The 14,474-nt window shown below is 45.8% G+C and overlaps 1 long non-coding RNA gene across 1 annotated transcript; it reads left to right on the plus strand.

Moving 5' to 3' along the window:
• The first annotated feature begins 1,408 nt into the window (after window positions 1–1,408).
• LOC135828177 (uncharacterized) lies at window positions 1,409–13,563 on the plus strand. The gene is made up of 4 exons (XR_010555579.1): window positions 1,409–2,323; window positions 8,048–8,255; window positions 9,376–9,538; window positions 11,874–13,563. It is a non-coding gene; the product is annotated as an uncharacterized LOC135828177 (long non-coding RNA).
• Window positions 13,564–14,474: the final 911 nt, after the last annotated feature.

Consider the following 14,474-nt stretch of genomic DNA (forward strand, 5'->3'; position numbering starts at 1 on the left):
CACGCTGCTCGTCTTTACCTCGCCATGCGTCTATCATGGTCTATTGTTCGGATTTTCTACTCGCGTAAGATCTCCACGACATCGCTCCACAGACGCCAGTTGCCACGGAACTAATTACTTGTCCGACTTACGGTATTTCTGGCACCCGCGAGGCTCAAGTAGTGAACGACTGAAAGCTTCGTTGGGACAACCTTCATGAAGTTCATCGCAGAGAACGGACGGGGAGCGCTCCTTTGCTGCTGTGGTGCATGCTAACGATAATTATTTTGATTGACGCATTTAGCTGCTGCAGTATTGTGCAGCGTACATACCGCATTACCGGTAGATCTACATTTAGATCTCCAAGTATGAACCTTTTTTTTTCTTCCGAAATTTCTGAAAACCTACGCGCGCGCGCGGTGACGAGAAACATAGAAAAAACAAAGTGTGGCCCTAGCTCTATCTCTCGCATACGATTTTTAGATTTTCGGCCGGGATAGGGTCCAGGTGACGAGAAACATAGTCATAGAAATAAAACACGTGTGGCCATCAGCGCGGAGCATGCATGGCAAGTAGATCTGCACGTAGAGATCTACGTGCACTGTGCTAGAGTACGATAGCTACAAACTGCATGCACTGCCTACACTAAACTAAAAAAATGGAAAATAAAATTAATAGAGTGCAAACAATAATAATAATTTTTTTTAAACATGGCCCAGTGCAGTCAAAAGTAGCTGCTAGCTGTAATACAGTAAGTATCGTTTATAAAGTGACCGGATATAATGATATACCGGTTATAGTGATAGAACACGTCAAAATCAAAATCAAATCTGAAAAAATACAGCTAAAATATCACTATATACACTATTATCGGCTATACCGATATATCGCTTATTGTGATGGCCTTCAGGAAGCAAACCATATCAAATGTACAGGAAAATATCGCATATAATGATCAAGAGTGATCTTTCTGCATGCTCTTGTCCGTTTCTGGCTGTGTTGCCTCTCACGATGATGTTGCCAACTCACGTACACAGCCACTCATGTCTATTTCTGGCTCTACGCAACTCGTTGGACACCGAGTAGATCTACGATCTACGTGAGCACGGATCCAGCTCAGGCTTTTTTTGGAGAACACGCTGAAGAAGCAGCCATGCCACATGATGTATCGAAGTTCTAGTACATGTACAGTCTGTACTCGTACTGCACTGCCATGCACTGCTCTGTGTCATGCACCGGTATGGTCCGCGGAGCATGCATGCACTTTCAGCATGCTTTTTCCAGCGTGTACGCATCATTTCATGTGCAGTCATGTGCCATGTGTCGGTCAAACATGCAAATCGGCTATAGTGATGCACCGGATATAGTGATACATTTTCGAAAATCAAAGGGGCACGTTATATCCGATATTTACTGTAATAATTATTCACTTCAAAGTACTGGTAGTTCAACGTCTTGTCTCGCTCTCCCGTCTCCGTTATTTGTGAGAACACAATTCTCTCAAGGTCCACATTTGCAGAATACAGAAACGGCTTCCTGCTGTCCTTGCTCTTGTCTTTTTGTTCCTGAAAGGCTTTTCAGTTCATAGACTGCTTTAGCGGAGAGGGCTCCAAACTTACTTGCTGTTAGTACCGGCGTTGCTGAAATTCGTGAAAGATATCTTCAATTACACCAGTAACAGTAAAGCTTGTTCGGTAAAGAATTGTTAGTGGTCACTAACGAGCGCTTGTTTTACTTTCCCACTCCCGCGGACCAAGTCGTGGAGCAGCCAGAATATTTCAATTGACTCTCTTCGCCTTGGCTACGAGACCTGGAAGTAGTTCGGCGTCTTGTTGCCTTCAGTCGCTGCTACCAAGCCTTTTTCTCTATCATCAGCTTTGCAAAGGATGGTCAGGGCCTGAAGGATATTATTCATTTATCAGCTGTGCCGGAAGGGATACATTAGTAGTACTGTTGCACGGAGTCTGGGCAAGAAAGGATACATTAACATTTGTAGTACTATTACAACGACTCTGGACATGCGCTGGTCTCATATCACCGCGTCAGCTACAGCCTGGAATAATAGCTGATTACTGAAAGACTGCGGCGCAAGGAATTCAACACTACAATGTTCTGATGCTGAGCAGCTGCTGTGTTGACAAAGCTAACACTGCAGATGCAGACCTGTATTCTCTGGTGTAAAGCTATCAAGGTGCAGACACACTGAAGGCAGGTTGCGCAATGGTGAAGCGGAGTGGCAATGGTGACCTAGCAAGATTCTCTGCCAAGCTGCTGGCTTTGGGATCGTGCGTATCAAGTTGTGTGCAAGACCACAGTAAAACGACAGCTCCTTGTTTGGTCCCAGGTAAGAAGACATTGAGCTGGTAAACTGATTTCGGCTAAAATCAAAATTGAGCGGGGGGGGGGCAGTACGGGCTGCATAAACCAGTACTGGTGCAGCAAATTAGCAACACAGACCATAGGGTGTCAGCATTCGCGCTAGTGTACATGTTCCGCACAATCTGAGAACTAGTGCAATCTGAGAATTCCCGGATTGCACAGATTGCCTGCGCAATCTGGAGATTGCGCACGCAATCTGGAGTGACACGAAAACCTCGCCCTGTGCCATTTCATGCATTGGAAATCCTCCTCGTGTATCATGAAATTCCCAGATTGCACAGCCCTGTCTCCTGTTGGGAATCCTCAGATTGCACTGCGCAGTCTGAAAATTCCGAGAATGCGCAAGCATGTATCTGCGCAATGTGAAAATTGCCCTAATACACAGGCATACAATCTGCAAATCGGGCCACAGATTGCCCCCCCCCCCCCACATGGATTCCCTGTGGTCTTCATGCTCTTTCAGGGAAAATTACAGATTGCGCCCCACATGGATTCGCTGTGCTCTTTATGTTATTTTCTTAATGACATAATCCACAGATTACGCCCAAAGATTGCGTCCCACATGGATTCGCTGTGCTCCTCATTTTTGTTTTTCAGTGAAATCGGGTAACAGATTGCCCCCACATGGATTCGCTGTGCTCTTCATGATTTTCAACGAAATCCACAGATTGCACCCATAGACTGCGCCCCACATAAACTCGCTATGCTCTTCAGGTTTTGAGAGAAATCCACAGATTGCACGAACCACACACTGGAATTTTGCACCACACATACATTTACTTTGGCGTGCTCCCAGAAATCTCGCAGAAGCTCAGGCACGCGGTTTTACCATGCCTGGTCTCGTGCAGCAAATATTTTGGCGTCCCCAGAATTCACAAGAATGCTTGCGCAATCTGGAATTCTTCTCAGATTGCGCAGAACATACACACCATTAAAGAAGACGTTAGAAATGAAGAACACAAGATAAAGGATACGACAAAGGTGGGTGTTTTTGAGAAGGAGGGATGGAAAGAATTTGAGCAGAGTTTGGCTGTATAAGAGAGAGAGAGGGGGGGGGGGGGGTGCAGAATAACACTAGATATAGTTTGGTGCAGGGTAGCCGGGGCATGATAGGAAGCAGTTCGAGAAGATGAGAGCAGGGCACTGGTCACAGGGAAGGTGTCCATCAACTATCCATCAGTTTCAGGAACAAGACCTAGAAATTTCTTTATCGGTTTTCATGAGACAATCATCATGGAAACTTATCTCAACCATCATAGTTAGCAAGGGAGAACATTATATATTTACGCAGCTCTAGTCTAAAATGGCAGTAAATAAGATAAATTGTGCATTTATATTATTATTATTATACGCACGTCCGCGTTTACGTCAACAGTAAGTCCACGTATTCGCATGTGCCAGAAGACAGGCAGAGTGGGCAGAGAGGAAAACAAAAATAAATAAAAGTAAAAAATAAATGTAAGACAGCAGGCGATAGGCACATAACTCATGTTCGATGATAGGTGCTCAATGCACGGGATCTATTCGAAAGATAAAAAAATAAAACAAGAATAACAGACAACGACGATAGGTTTGTAACTCATGGTCGATGGTAAGTGCTAAATGCACGGGATCTGTACAATGCCTCTGTCCCATCCGTTAGTTACTGCGTACATCCTGCTGTCCCCGGGGAAAATTGCGGCAAAAAACGCGGCATAATATGGCATAATTTGCGGTGAATTTGCGGTAAATATGCGGTAAATATGCGGTGAATATTATTGATATCATCTCGCGGCGGCAAGTTTACAGTTGATATGAGGCAATTTTCAGTGAGTATGTAGTGAAATCAATCAGTTACAAGTCTCTGGTGTAAGCGCTCGTCATAATGAGTACAAACTACAAAGCCGCCACCGGATGAGACCTTGCTGACCGAACAGTGCACTGTGTGTACGTGTAGCGCAACAGAAAAGTTCAAAAAACGCGGGAAAATCGCGGAAAACACGGTCTTTTAAAAAAAAACGCGGAAAAAAACGCGGCCGCGGAATCGCAATTTTCCCCGGGGACAGATCCTGGCACAGCTCGCGCCACGCAGGCCTGTCAGCGGCGATGGCCGGCAGGTGCTCCAGGTCTGCCAAGTTCCTCAGACTCCTAAGTCCTGCTGATTCTTGGATTCCATCCCGCGACAGCGCGTCCACTACAGCGCGAGGCATTTCAGTGCGACCACTTCAGCGCAAGGCATTTCAGCGCGAGGTGGTGTCAGCGCGAGGCACTTCAGCGCGAGGTAATGTCAGCGCAAGGCACTTCAGCGCGATGTACTGTCAGCGCGAGGTAACGTCAGCGCCAGGCACTTCAGCGCATATATGTCAGCGCGAAGCACTTTCACGTGTACTATAGTACGCAGTATCTTGCGCATTATCGTACGCACGGAATTAGTGGTCTTGTCTGCACTCTCGCTAGCGGAATTTGGTGATTTGGTGATTCTTTGACAAACTTGTTTTCACATAGTTTGAATTATTTAGTTGGCATATAGCAATATGACAAGAGAATCCGTAGATTAGAAATGATGAAGTCGACAAACATTCGAAAAAAATTCAAAATTAGTAATTTCTCCATTTGCACGTCTGATTTCCAGGACGCGAACTCGATCGTTAAGTCGAGTGTATGAAGCTTTCCCGACTGAGATGCGCTGGCCAGCTTGCATCTGGCTGGCAATAATCCGTGGTTGGTCTCACCCTCTCCTCAATTCAATTGGCTGTCTTGACATGCCACGAGGTGCAGAAATAAATAAATAAATAAGCTCCGTACGCGAAGCCTCCATCTTCAGTTGCTCCAACAGCACCCATACGTTGGGGTGGGTGATGTTCATCTTTCGGCTACATCGATGGTGCCATCCCTCAACACTGTTGTTGGTGCTGACGTCCCTTCCATGGCAGCACCACAGCGACATCGGAACGTTAGCATTCTCAATCCAACCAATCGAAGGCGGCTGTAACCTGGTCTTATGGCAGGAATGGCAATGCCATCAGTTGACGACAGCAGTCCTGTAGGTTACCAGCACTGTAAAGTTCCTGCATGATGCCGGCTAATTGGTGCCCGTACGTACATTAACATGTACGGCGCTGAAGTGCCTCCCGCGGAAAAAATCTGCGCTGAAGAAATTGGCGCTGACATGTCCTGCGCTTAAAAATTTCGCGCTGAAATCATTGGCGCTGTCAAGACACGGCGCTGAAATGGCACCGAGCTGAAATGCCTCGCGCTAAGGCGGTCGCGCTGAAGTGCACCGCGCTAACATGGACGCGCTGTCGCGGGAGGTTACCGATTCTAGGTCCGCGGATAGTGTGGACACGATGGTTGTCCGTGGCCGCTCTCGCCATACCTTGTCCCTACAGGTGAAGTAACTCCGCATAGCGACGGCGGCAGGCGTGTCTTGAGGGAGTCTGAGGATATGCCCAAACAGGCCCCATCTGGATCGCCGCATGAGGGCACTGATGGGCTCTGCGTGGCATCTGCCGTACAGGGCTTTGTTTGGAATCACCTGCGGCCAGCGGATACCCAGGAGACTCCGAAGTTGTCTTCGATGGAATGTGTCCAGACGCTCCCATGCTGAAGCCGTCAGTCCCCAGGTGCCTCCATTGTACGTTAGCACAGGGATGATAAACGCGTTGTAAAGCTTTAGCCGTAGACTTTCGCTGATGATCGATCGACGACACCATACCATGAATAGCGCTCTGAAGGCTGCCGTTGCTAATTGTTTCCTTTGTGCAACATCTTCCTCGTCGCCGAGGAGTGATCCGAGTTTTTTTGTTTTCCGCCATACTTCAGCCAGGCGGTCTCCTTCCCGGCGCAATGTTGTTTTTTTCTGTTTTATCTTCGTTGACCTTTAGGTGCCAGTCTCCAAGGATAGCGATGATATACGGTTCGATGCTCTCCAGCCAGGGTCTGGATTGGCTGATGAAATCAGTGTCATCGGCATAAATCACTTCTGGTGGTAGAGCCATGTCGCGCATTGGCCTGGGCGGAATCGATGCTCTGATCTCCCTCAAGGCTGATTCCAGCTTTTGCATTTATAACAACAGCAAAAATGATTAAGTTCCATATCGTTTTCTCGTGACTTTCATCAGTGGAACGCCGTCACATAAAAATGTAAAAACTAAAACACACTTATAATTGAAAGGAATTAGGGTGGACATACCCATTCCCATAGCGCTGCACATGACATCCGAACCAGTTCCGTTTTTTTTACGTTTCGGCACTTGGCCATCGTCAGGTAATAACAATGAATACCGTGGAAGCCACACAAGAGCAGTATATATACGCAGAGTGTAGCGCCAAAAAAATGTGAATTATGTCACCTAGTATGCAGAAGGGGGGGGGGGGGAGCAGAGAGAGAAGGTGCAACTAGCACATCACGGAGAAGAAGCAGCAGAAGGTTGCTTGAAGAAACGTGTGAAACGAATAATACTAAACCAGGAATTGCAGGTGTTGGAAGTTGTGTATATTCGTACTCGTGACCCTTTTGCTATGTAAACAGAAAGAAAATGAATCACTCACACTCTTCAAGTAATACGCACGCACCATCACGTTCATCCACAAAGTATCACATTCATCTCCCATTACCTTTCTCACATACCCGATATTCACACACAGTAAGCTGGTGTAAACTTCACTTTTTGTACCTGCTGGCTGCTGTATTTCTACCTAAAACCATATTAGCTATGTAAGGGTGTTTTAGTTATTACATTTTTATGTGACGGCATTCCACTGATGAAAGTTACGAGAAAATGTTTTAGGGACTAACCTTTATGGAAAAGAAAACGGACCAAGGAAGTGCAAGTTACGCTATGATGTCCACTGACACCACCAGTTACTAAACAATCAGCTCATGCGATAACATTGCACGACACTGACCACCAGTGCCGTCGGTCAGTGTCGTGCAATGTTATCGCATGAGCTGATTGTTTAGTAACTGGTGGCGTTAGTGGACATTATAGCGTAACTTGAAGTTCCTTGATCCTTTTTCTTTTCTATTAATTTATCCTTGGCTCTCCATCTGAACTAAACTTTTTTCAGTTTTTGCTGTTATGAGTGCACCATTGATCTTATTTATTGCCATTTTACAACTATTGTCTCCTCGTCTATTATTGAAAGGTGAAGTTAAGGCAAAAATTAAAATTTCACCAGTTGTAGTCTGAGACGCTCCCTTCCTACGTGAATCCCAATCGAACTCGCGCTCTTCCACCGAAACTGGGTGACTGCGCCCTACTAGATGGGGATTTGTATGCAAAATGTCACTAAAAGCGCTATTACACGTTTTTCCGGAGCAAAATGGAGCAAAATATCGAGTTTCTAGTGCCAGGCTCGGCAACATATCGAAGATTTCGCAGCAACATTTTGAAGCAAAATATCGAGGCAAACGGAGCAGAATCTGTCTGGGCCTAGCGTGCATGTTTGTGTGTGCGTACACATATGTGCATGTGTGCGTCTGTGTGTGTGTGTGTGTGTGTGTGTGTGTGTGTGTGTGTGTGCACAAGTTGCTATGTCTAACATAGCTGTTCGCCATCATCCCTTCCGCGATGGGCAGGTCTGCGGTCTGAGGTGGGTGTGTGTGTGTGCGTTTGTGTGTGTGTCTGTGTGTGATTAGTAAGTGAACAGTCTTTGTTTGATATTCTATTTTTGCCATTTACTGTTTTCTGTTTGCTGTTTCTCTCAGTTTTCTTCAGCTCTATTAAAGAGCAAGATGCTTTGAGCATGAGCAGTCTGCAGAGAGAGAGATGCTTTGAGCTGCAGTCTGCAGACAAGTGCTGCTCCCTCTACTGGACTGTTGTGCGTGGAGGTGTCACCTGCCATTGTTCTGGTGGAGGTGTCACCTGCCATTGTTCTGACTGAAGAGTACGAGTAGTGTCTCTTATGTGAAAATTGTAAGTCTTTCTGGATTGTATGTGATTGTATGTGATTGTGCTCCTATTCTCCTGTCAGATACGGTACAAAAATGATTGTTTCTGCTCTATATTCCCGGGGATGACCCGACAGTTTCTGTACATGTATGCTGTGTGTGTGTACAAATGAAATGATGCAAATAGTAGCATCAAATAGTAGCATCATTAGTATGTTGTAATCACTGCCGTGGCTATGTTGGCTTCTTGTCACGCACACTGGGAGTGCATAAAGTTGGCATTTGGTAGATAAAATAATCGCAGCAGCAGCTACATGAGCACCAAATGTGATGCTATTAACGTTTACTTGGTTATGAGATAGAAGTACAGAGAGTCTTTAGCAGTGATATCACTATAGAGGGTTAGTTAGACATGCACAGTACAGTACATGATATACATAGACTGACACATGCACAGCACAGTACATGATATACATAGACTGACACATGCACAGCACAGTACATGATATACATAGACTGACACATGCACAGCACAGTACATGATATACATAGACGCACACATGCATAGCACAGTACATGATTTACTGTCATGGACATGGTAAATCCAGTCGGAGGTCAAGCGGTCCCAGAGCGCTGGCCATGCAGCCGTGAGTACGCATGTGATGAACATGTGCACTGTGCAGACAACGTTCTGTACGCACTGAGGGTGCCGGACCCGGTTATTCGACCGAATTTCCATGTCCACGACAGTACATCAGCTTACAGGTGCACAGCACCGTACATAATAGACAGCGGCCATTGCAAATGGTCAAAAGACTGCTATAAATAACCAAGTGAACGTTTGCATCCACTGGCACTGCAAAGTGGTTAGCTGCTTTCTGATATAAAGTTGATAATTACCTGAGAACAGATCAGTGTCTTTGCAAGCTAGCATGTGTTTATACCATGTTGAGAACATGCTGTTCATGATGATGAAGGGATTAGAGGTACGTCACTATTCACAGTTACATCAGCAGGTTTCAAACGAGGCCTTTAGAAATATTGTAACCTTGGCTTTTCTTCTCTGTTTTTCTATTCACTATGTTATTGTTTGCATTGCAACGTCTTATGCTGATTCTGACTTTTGACCAACTGCACGTACAAAGACTGACATCATCGGCAATGTGTTCCGAGGCATCACACTTGCTTCTGCGGACGCAACCACTGCTGTTGCTTCTGCCGAGATGCTGAACATTCAGGATGGTTCCTGTCACACTCTTGGTGAGCTTGCATCATCTGAGAGGCAGTATTCCAGGCATCCTGCGAACAGTAAGTTATTGCTTGTTCTCTTGTATTATACTAGTTCTCTCAGTTCTAATTGTTATGTGCTGAATGCCGTTTTAGGCTTGAAGGGGAAGTTAAGCCTAAAATCAAAATTTCACCAGTTGTAGTCTTCGGGGTGCTGAGTCGAATGGTCTTGGTCCGAGGAAGGGTGAAGGGTGACTGCGCCCTACTAGATGGGGATTTGTATGCAAAATGTCACTAAAAGCGCCATGTCGTTCTTATAAAAGCACGGATGACCGCGATTGGCCCATATGTTTTAGTCTTTTGGACGCTGAGTCGACTGGTTTTGGTCCGAAAAGGCTGTGATGCAGCATTCGGCCCTTATTCCCAATCGAACATGCTTGAACAAGCGGTCACGTGCTCCTGCGTACACCAGTCACCTGGTCACCTTGCCTGCAGGGTACAACTTACAGCCTGTTTGACCTGTTTGGGGTGCAGTCCTGTCACTCGAGTTGAACTCGAGTTGAAGCTTGGTGTGAAAGTTGTCGCCTGCTAGCGCTGTGACCAGGTGACTTGGGCATGCAGGAGCACATGACCGCTTGTCCAACCATCTTCGATTGGGAATAAAGGAGGAACGCTGCATCGCAGCTTTCTCGGACCAAAACCAGTCGACTCAGCGTCCAAAAGACTACAACATATGGGCCAATTGCGGTCATCCGTGCTTTTATAAGAATGAAATGGCGCTTTTAGTGACATTTTGCATACAAATCCCCATCTAGTAGGGCGCAGTCACCCAGTTTCGGTGGAAGTGCGCGAGATCAATTGGGATTAAAGTAGGAAGGGGGCGTCTCAGCTTCCTCGGACTACGACCATTCGACCCAGCACCCAGAAGACTACAACTGGTGAAATTTTGATTTTAGGCTTAACTTCTTCCCCTTTAGGCCTAAAATCAACAGTTCACCAGTTGTAGTCTCCGGGGTGCTGAGTTGAATGGACTTGGTCCGAGGAAGCTGAGACGCTCCCTTCCTCCTCTATTGCCAATCGAACTCGCGCTCTTCCACCGAAACTGGGTGATTGCGCCCTACTAGATGGGGATTTGTATGCAAAATGTCATTAAAAGCGCCATTTCGTTCTTACAAAAGCACGGATGACCGCAATTGGCCCATATGTTGTAGTCTTTTGGACGCTGAGTCATCTGGTTTTGGTCCGAAAAGACTGCGATGCAGCGTTCGGGCCTTATTAACAATCGAACCCGGTTGAACAAGCGGTCACGTGCTCGTGCGTACACCAGTCACCTGGTCACCATGCCTGCAGGGTACAACTTACAGCCTGTTTGGGTACATTCCTGTCACTCCAGTTGAACTCGAGTTGAACCTTGGTGTGAAAGTTGTCGCCTGCTGGCTCGGTGACCAGGTGACTGGTGTACGCAGCAGCACGTGACCACTTGTTCAACTATGTTCGATTGGGAAAGAGGCCCGAACGCTGCATCGCTTTTCGGACTAAAACCAGTCGTCCAAAAGACTACAAGATATGGGCCAATCGCGGTCATCCATGCTTTTATAAGAACTAAATGGCGCTTTTGGTGACATTTTGCATACAAATCCCATCTAACGTTAGTAGGGCGCAGTAGAAGTGCACGAGTTCGATTGGGATTAAAGGAGGAAGGGAGCGTCTCAGTTTTCTCGGACCAATACCATTCGACTCACCACCACGAAGACTACAGCTGGTGAAAATTTGATTTTAGGCTTAACTTCCCCTTTAATTCCCCTTTTGTTCTCCTATTTAGACAGTTTTGTCTTCAGTTTAAATTGGTCTGTGTTTGTGTGTTGGCCGGTCTTTGCGTTTGTCAACTTTGTGGCTATGTTCAGGTGGTCAAGTAGTAAGTGTAGTATTCAATGTTATAATTCATCTACACACGCCATCATGCATCATGCATCATGCATCGTACTCCAACTAGTGTATAGCTCCTTCAACTGATTACATGTACAGTCAACTTTGCTTATAACGACACTCGGCGGGGCATCAATAAGGTGTCGTTATTCGCAAAGTGTCGTTATACCCGAAGTCTCATTTTATGTATTACAGTGGGATGGGACTTTGCTCTGGGCATGGAAATTCTGTCGTTATTCGAGAATTGTCGTTATATCCGCAGTCGTTAATAGCCAAGTTGACCGTACATGTACATGTTCTGTTTGTGCATGCGTGCGTGCGTACACGTGTTGTGTCCCAACTTGTGTGTGTGTGCGCGCGCGCGTGTGTGTGTGTGCGTGCGTGTGTGTGTGTGCGTGCGTGTGTGTGTGTGTGTGTGTGTGTGTGTGTGTGTATGTGTGTGTGTGTGTGTGTGTGTGTGGCCTTGGGCATTATGTTTTTGCATGTATAGGTGATGGCACATCTGGGGTGATCTTCAGGAAGCCGGTGGCTGCTCCAAACGTTGGAGCTTGCGCTTCCTGCCGACTGACTGACCCTTGACTGACTCGCGACTGCTGTCTGGAGCACACGAGAAGAATGCAGGTCCGTCCACTTGGCAAACCTGCAAGAACGCACCCTTCCCTGCTCAATACACAGAGTTTCAGGCGGGGAATTCACCCCTTATCAGCTGGGCTTGAGTAGGCTGAGGAAGATTATGCCTGAAGACGTCAGGAGTAGCCACCTTGTTCTACAATTTCCGCCCAAGTCGCAACATCTCACTTCTTCAGGAAGCAGCTAATGAATTCTGTATTCACTATGTAGTGCATCTTGGATGCCCATCCCCGTCAGCTGACATACGGTGGGCTACCTTCCAACTAGGCAGCCTCCGTGTTGAGAATTGGAAGAAAGGAGCAAAGACTGACTCGGTGCGGGCTGTTGGTATTTTGCTGGATCAGCCAAGCGATATCGTGGGTGATAAGGAGTGGTGGCATTGCAGTGAATTCCTGATTTCAACCAGCAGTGAGACTTCCAACAGATGTAGTGTGTCAGTGTAGCTGGCGCTGGCCACAAAATATGCTTGGCACACATGCTCACATAGACAATGGTGCATTGTGTGTATGACTTCCAGTCTCCACACTCACACTATATACTCTGCTGTATTGTATTGTAATGTTCTAACACTGGTAGTAGAGGTAGTAGGTGTGCGATTCAAAGTACCTGTCCTCTTATTGAGCAGTGTATTGCGATTCAAAGTACCTGTCCTCTTATTGAGCAGTGTATTGCTATTCAAAGTACCTGTCCTCTTATTGAGCAGTGTATTGCTATTCAAAGTACCTGTCCTCTTATTGAGCAGTGTATTGCTATTCAAAGTACCTGTCCTCTTATTGAGCAGTGTATTGCGATTCAAAGTACCTGTCCTCTTATTGAGCAGTGTATTGCTATTCAAAGTACCTGTCCTCTTATTGAGCAGTGTATTGCTATTCAAAGTACCTGTCCTCTTATTGAGCAGTGTATTGCTATTCAAAGTACCTGTCCTCTTATTGAGCAGTGTATTGCGATTCAAAGTACCTGTCCTCTTATTGAGCAGTGTATTGCTATTCAAAGTACCTGTCCTCTTATTGAGCAGTGTATTGCTATTCAAAGTACCTGTCCTCTTATTGAGCAGTGTATTGCGATTCAAAGTACCTGTCCTCTTATTGAGCAGTGTATTGCGATTTTTCTATAAATATGATTATACTGTGTAACGTAACGGTGGATTATTTTACTATCAAAGTGTCTATTTGTCGGTATGACTCATCTCTTACTCTCAGTAATGTGTATAGGCTGACTTTACCTACTCATTATCTCCTTACTGAATTGTCATTTCTTTCTCTTTTTTTTATGTATAATTATTTAGTCAACGACCTCATAGCTTGAAGAACTTTCCTTTCCTACATAGTACATGCTACATGGTATTGCTGGAATGTATTTTCCAAGATTTCTGCTCAGTCTATTTTAGCCTGATCAGTACTGCTCTATTCTTTTTACAAAATATCTTCTTTGTTCTACTACATTAATTTTCTGCTGCATCTTTTAATTTTCTAAGCCTTGAAAAATATAATTTTATTCACAATTTTTACACAATTCTGTCATATATTCTGAAACCTGCCATGTGAAGCCTAGCAACCAACTGGTTTTTATAGCAGTCGCCAAGCACCCGGCCTAGCTGGTACCTGCAGGATCCAGCAGCAGCTGTAGCAGCGCGGGGGGGGGGGGGCTGGCAAGCGGCTGTAGCAGCAGCAGGGGGGCCGGCAAGCGGCTGTAGCAGCAGCAGGGGGGGGGGGGGGGCTGGCAAGCGGCTGTAGCAGTAGGAAGCCACCACAGTTCACAATTTTGTACAGTTGCCATGGCAACGGCCAATTTTAGGCCAAAAATGGGCTTGTTGCCATGGCAACCGCAGAAATTCAGGCCATATTTGGCCTTTTCTCTTAAAAATGTTCCATATTTGGCACCTTTTCAAAAGTTTTCAGCATTTTCGGATTCCTTGACCTTGCTTCAGCCAAGCTACAGCCCATTCTACAGCCTACAAGCACAAGCAACGACTGAAGTGGGTCAAGTCAGAGGCTAGGATTCAAAGTATGTTGTACATTGTATCTGAGTAAAGTCGTACTACTACTAGTACCTACTCCCGACAAATGTACTACTTCATGCCAAGCAAGTTTGCAAGAAATTGAAATGCATACAACTACACACGTACATGCAGGCATGCACAGAACACCAGCATCTCAAGTAAGGGGAATACTCCGTGCCTGAAGCCAGACATCCAGCTTACATCATGAACAGTATATTCAGCAGGTGTTGTTCATACAATAATCATATCTGCATTGTTATCAGCAACACTCATCTAGAGTAAATTCCAATCAATATGGACTTCGCACTACAGAAATCATGACAGACTGTTGAAGTGCGATATAATAATACACACATACCGTACTCGCGCGATTAGTGCCCCTGGGGCACTATTTTTTCAATGTCCATCACAGATGGGGCACTATTCAAGAGAGGGCACTATTTTTTCAATGCTGGTACATTT

This window comes from Sycon ciliatum, chromosome 12, assembly GCF_964019385.1.
Source record: "Sycon ciliatum chromosome 12, ocSycCili1.1, whole genome shotgun sequence".
NCBI lineage: Eukaryota > Metazoa > Porifera > Calcarea > Leucosolenida > Sycettidae > Sycon > Sycon ciliatum.